The sequence below is a fragment of the Pongo pygmaeus genome, chromosome 6 (assembly GCF_028885625.2).
Source record: "Pongo pygmaeus isolate AG05252 chromosome 6, NHGRI_mPonPyg2-v2.0_pri, whole genome shotgun sequence".
Lineage (NCBI taxonomy): Eukaryota > Metazoa > Chordata > Mammalia > Primates > Hominidae > Pongo > Pongo pygmaeus.
Window position 1 is genome coordinate 41,406,898 of NC_072379.2, and position 6,385 is coordinate 41,413,282.

Consider the following 6,385-nt stretch of genomic DNA (forward strand, 5'->3'; position numbering starts at 1 on the left):
GTGTCAGTCTGCCCCTGCTGGGGGGTGCCTCCCAGTTAGGCTGCTCGGGGGTCAGGGGTCAGGGACCCACTTGAGGAGGCAGTCAGCCCGTTCTCAGATCTCCAGCTGCGTGCTGGGAGAACCACTGCTCTCCTCACAGCTGTCAGACAGGGACATTTAAGTCTGCAGAGGTTACTGCTGTCTTTTTGTTTGTCTGTGTCCTGCCCCCAGAGGTGGAGCCTACAGAGGCAGGCAGGCCTCCTTGAGCTGTGGTGGGCTCCACCCAGTTCAAGCTTCCAGGCTGCTTTGTTTACCTAAGCGAGCCTGGGCAATGGCGGGCGCCCCTCCCCCAGCCTCGCTGCCGACGTGCTGTTTGATCTCAGACTGCTGTGCTAGCAATCAGCGAGACTCCGTGGGCGTAGGACCCTCTGAGCCAGGTGCGGGCTATACTCTCCTGGGGCACCGTTTCCTAAGCCCGTCGGAAAAGCACAGTATTCGGGTGGGAGTGGCCCGATTTTCCAGGTGCCGTCTGTCACCCCTGGAAAGGGAACTCCCTGACCCCTTGCGCTTCCCGAGTGAGGCAATGCCTCGCCCCTGCTTCGGCTGGCGCACGGTGCGCTCACCCACTGACCTGCGCCCACTGTCTGGCACTCCCTAGTGAGATGAACACGGTACCTCAGATGGAAATGCAGAAATCACCCGTCTTCTGCGTCGCTCGCGCTGGGAGCTGTAGACCGGAGCTGTTCCTATTCGGCCATCTTGGCCTGTTTTTTGTTTTCTTTGAGAAGGAGTCTCGCTCTGTCACCCAGGCTGGAGTGCAGTAGTGTGATCTTGGCTTACTGCGACCTCTGCCTCCTGGGTTCAAGCAGTTCTCCTGCCTCAGCCTCCCGAGTAGCTGGGACTACAGGCGCCCACCACCATGCCTGGCTAATTTTTTGTATTTTTAGTAGAGATGGGGTTTTACCGTGTTAGTCAGGATGGCCTCGATCTCCTGACCTCATGATCCGCCTGCCTCGGCCTCCCAAAGTGCTGGGATTATAGGCATGAGCCACCACGCCCGCCTGGAAGTTATTTTCAACCAGCTCTCTCCTCGACCTTGCTTCCTTGGTAACCATGGCCAGAAGTGGACCTCCTGGACGTCAGGCAGTTTTCTGGTGGGTAACAGTGCAGGCCCCATGCTCCTGCGGTCCTGCTTTCCTTCTTCCCTTCAGTTACCCCAAAGCAGTCTCTACATATTCGGCCCCCACTTCTGCTCCCTGGTACCAGGTCTTGTGCGCCCTCCAGGGTGGCTGCTCCATCGCTGTGTCTCCACATATGCCAGGCGTGTAACCAAAGCTGACACATGCATCACAGGCCACCTGGCCGCAATGCCTGTGATGCACGAGCCCAGGCCAGTCCGAGCAAGGACACTGAGGGGAGGGCTGTAGGGGCTTGCAGGGAAGGGGCCACCAGGTATTAAGACAGTGCCTTGAAATGCCAGCCGGCCTCTCTGTGTGAACAGAGATGGACACAGAGCTCACAGCCCTGGCAGCAACGGGTCAGGACGGAACATTCTCCCGCTCAGGGAGGAAGGGTCACGCTGCCTCAGTGGCCAATAGAGCAGAAACCACCCTGAGGGAAGCGGAGGTTGGCCCAGGGCCTGAAGGAAACAGAGATGCCTGTGTGAGGGAGGGGCCCTCCGTCCCCTGACAGACCATCCTTCCATGTCAACAGGAAGCTAGAGTTGAAGTGGATGCCCCCAGCTCCCCTCCACTGTCCCCACCCATGGGGTGAGGCGGGGCTGGTCCTCCTGCCCAAGACCACTCAAGATCCCTCGCTTCTGCTATGTGCTGCTCCCATCATGTGACCTGCACCTCTAACACACCCTTCCCATATCTCCCATTGCTTTCTGTAAAACAGCCTGGGCCAGCAGCCTCTGGCCAGTCCACTTCATTCCTCAGCACCCCTCAGGAAAATCCAGGCCCCCACACTCCGGCCCACTTCTCTCACCTGTGGACTCTCTCACTTCCTGGAACCTTATCCAGTAGTCTCACAGAGGTGGGGGATTTGAGTGTGCCCTGGCGCTCATGGTCTGCTGTGCCAGTGGGCATCGAGAGGGCCAGGAGCTGCCCAGTGCATGGCTCTCAGCAGGCAGGGATGAGGCTGTGGATAAGTAGTGCCTCACCTTCTCAAGGACCATGTTGGAAGCCAACCCCTCGCTCCTGCCTGGAGCTCGGCCCCTGCAGCACAGAACTGCATTGAGGGTGAGCAGTGCTGGCAACCTGCCCCTCCCAGGGGCATCATGTCAAGGTGCCTTGATTGGGAGCTAGAGAGAGAGAACCCTGTCTTCTTGGACTCTGGGATGGAGGTGGGGAGGGGCAGGTGAATCAGTCACAGCTCCAGTGCTACAGATGCTCCTGTTCTTATCCAGATTTGACACATTTTCTTTAATAAATGTTGCATTTGCTGTGTAGCCTTAAGACAATTTCCAGAGACTTTAAATGGTTGTCTGGGGTTTTTTTATGATTTGCACTAGTTATGGTTGTTTGGTCCATGAAGTTCTCATGTCATTTCAGAAGCAGTTACTCTACATTGTTTTATATTCTACTTTTTCACTTTACATATATCAGAAGAAATTCCATGGGCTCTTAAAGCCTTTCCAACCCACTGGGGTCTTAAAAGTGAACAAAATCCCATCAGTTGAAAAATTCAAATCTATTTCATCAATAAATGCCTCCCCCAGTGAGTAAGGACAGGAGCACCCTGAGTGAGCATCACTGGCCACATCCTCAGGGCTGAGTCTCGGCGTGGACTTGAAGCCTGTTTTAGAGCACGCTGTACTCAGGCCTTCAGAAACCTGACAGACAGAGTCAGGAAATTTCCTTCTCAATTCCGCACAACCACTCTTCAGATGGAAGTCAGAGTCCTCAAGGACCCCGTTCACAATGCAGCTGCTCAGCCCCCACTTTGCCTGGACTGCCCCAGGTGCCATCAGTAATTGCCAGGCCTGATGGAGATGCAGGTCTGTGTTCTAGAGATCTCCCCTTTTGGCAACATGACTTCTTCAGGCCTGGATTTCTGCAGTCTGGCAAGTCCACTCCTCAGTCATGAGAACTGGCTTGCAGACCACACATGGGGCAATTTCAGGGAATAAAGTTCACCTGCTCCTTAACAAGATGCTCCCATAGGCTCAGCCTCCAGTGAATGATGTCAACAGCTGCCACCACAGTGACCTCAGTGGCAGGTCCCATAGACCGGTGCAGGATATCCTCTGCCAAGGATAAAGATGGCTACCATCTAATAGCTGCTCTCACTACAAACCCTGTGTACTCCCAGGTTTTGTTTGCTGAGTAGTTAGGGGTGAGGTGGACAAAAAGAATTCACACTTCCATTGACGACCCTTTGCAACCCACTGAAGTGCCTCTGCTAAGGCCACTGTACAAACAGTAGCTGTCTTGTTCCGTGTTGTGTTTTGATATGGAGAGTCTCTCCCTTTCCCTACAGGGCAGAAACAGCAGCCCCCTTCCCACTGTCTCCCAGAGCCTTGCATGGTGCCCAGTGCAGGGCAGTTCTGGAATCAAAATGGGCTGGAGGGAGCAAGTTACACAGAGGCCCCATGAGAGAAGCCATCAATGGCTTAAATAACGTGCATTTGCAGAGACCTTCATCCCCAAACCGTCCCCTCCTGCCTCCTCAAATTGGGCCCTGCTCACACTTTCAGTCCCACCTGACCCACACAGCCTGGGCTCCACCCATGCCATGTTCTTGCACATCTCTGGGCTTTTGTTCATGACACTCTTCTCCTGCAGTGGAAACTCCTACTCACCCTTAAAGATCCAGCTTAAAAACCCTCTCCATCAACCATCAACCTTCCTCAAAATCCCCGGAGGAACCTACCTCTCAGCTGCCTCACTCACTGTGCACACTGCATTTGGGCCTTGCATATCTGCCTCTCCAACAAGTCGGGGAACCCTTGGGGGTCAGGCTATGCCCTGTATGTCTCTGTGATCCCCATAGCTCTCAACACAGTGGTGCAAAAACCTTGGCGGATGAAATGATTAAAGACACACCCCAGCCACAACAGTCCCCAAGAGTCGCTGGCATTCACTCTTCTCACTTACGAGTAGTAATATTTTCACTTGACAAAGGGCATGGACTGTGGCAAGTGGGTACAACCCACACAGGGCTCAGCCATCATCTTGCCGTAGTTGCCAACACTTTGTACACACAGTCACACACACACTCAGGAATATACACTCACACGTACACACATGCATGCTCATGAACATATGCTCACACATATACACACAAATATACACATCCACACACACTTATATACACACGCATACTCATGGCGGTTGCCTCCTATGAGCAGTCATTCCCATGTTAATTCTAATCACCTGTGACAGCCAGTCCAGTCCTGAAGCTGAGCCACAGGGGGCCTTTCAGGGCTAAGGGTTGATTCCTTCTTCAAGGAGTGAAGCAGGTGGGTCTTCTGGGTGTGTCCAGAAAGGAAGACCTGTGGGCCACAGCTGGGTTTGCCCAGAGAACAGACTCGGGGATGAGTCCTCGACCCCCATGAGGCAGGGCTGTGGCTGCACTCCACCACAACCACCATGGTGACCCAAGTACTGAGGCTGCACCAGACTGACCGCTTGGGCCAGTCACCCTGTTAGAGGACGCCGGCAGCCTTCTGCATGCCTGAAACTTGCTACAGTCAGGAAGGGACCCGCTCTGGCCAGAGGAATCCCATGCAGGTCCAGGGTCCAGAGGGGCTCCTCGAGGCAGTTGTCACCTCTCAGGGCTGGATTCAGTAGGGCAGCAGGCCGGGAAAACAGAAAAGACCACTCGTCAGCAAGTCCCCTTACATTTCTGAGCCTCAATTTCCACATCTGCAAAACGGGACATTAATAATGATTGTGTAAACTGATGAAATGTAAGAGACTTTTAGATAAGGAAGCTCCTAGAATACACACACTATCCCTGCCTCCAATGCACACTCACATGTACACACCAACACACATACACCCTCACACACACGCTCACACACATACACACATATACCCACACAAGCACATTCCCTTTGTGGGCCTGGCACCCTAGACCCTTGGTGCCCTGGAGAAAACACATGGAGAAGTAAAAATTGAAAGAAGATTCAAATAGGAAACATGAATAGATATCCTCTTACTCCCTGAATAATTACTTCTCTTTCACCTGATCAAGGCCGAGTAAATGTTGATGTCCTTTCCTGCCTTGTGAGCCTCTGCAGGGTTATGTGGACAGGCCTCCTGGCTCCCTACCCAAATCCTCAATCTGCCCACACAGCAGTGTAGCTGCACCCACCGGCCCTGTCCCTGGTGAGGGAGCTCGAAACTACTGCCGAGTTTGGAGTTTGCATCGCAGAAAAACTCAAGCTGTCTCCAGAGTGCACTCAGCAAGAGCAGCATCTGGCTGAATTAGAGCCTGACACTTTACCTAGCCTGGAAACAGTGTTTGAGGGCCCTGCCTTGGGACCTCCCAGCCTCCAGAACACCCCTCATTGGACCCCATCCCCAGGAATCCAAACCCTCACAGAAATCTCACCAGGCCCCCCAGGACCCCTGTCCCCAGGGAGGAGGTAGCAGATCAGAAGACAGTGCCCAAGAGCTTGGGAGGAGGCCAGAGTGTGACTCCAGGTTCACTCCCTACTCAGAGCAGCTTCCAGGGCTTGGGTTCCAGGGGACCCAGGAGGTAGCTGCAGGTGTCCCAGCCCCCTGCTGGGGGGGGTCCATCAGCACATTTCAAGCATTTCTTCAGGGATGCACAACCAGGAGGTGCCTAACGCAAGCCAAGGGGCAGGGCTGCACCTCTACCATAGCAGCCCAGACCCCAGTGCAGAGTGGTTCTGGAATCGGAATGGGCTAGAGGGAGCAAGTTACACAGAGGCCCCATGAGAGACCCCAGGGTCCACTTGACACAGAGCCACCACTGCAGGCCAGATGGCCTGACACCTATGGGCACACTCACCTCCCTGTCTCCACACAGTCACCTCATCGGGCAGATGGTGTCCCATCTCAGAGATAGCTGGCCAAGGCTCAGGTGGTGGGGATCGCAACCTTTCATGCCCGGCCAAGGCTGCCCCAAGAACATGGAGTAGACTCAGATTCTGTCCCCTACACTGTGCCCCCAACGGGGTCATGCTCGGGCCACCCACCCAGACCTCCGGTCCAGTGGCATCCACCACGCAGGTCCCCAGTGCCAGAACCTGCCTGCCTGGGCATCGAAGGGGAGCTGGGCCTCTAAAGGCAGAGGAACTACCAGGGTCATGCCTGCCTCCACTCACAGGGGTCCTGGGATCCAGCAAGAAGATGCTGGATCCAACAGCCCACATGCAAAAGACGCAGGTCCACAGAACTGGAGCCTGGACAAGGGCCTGGCCAGAGGCCTA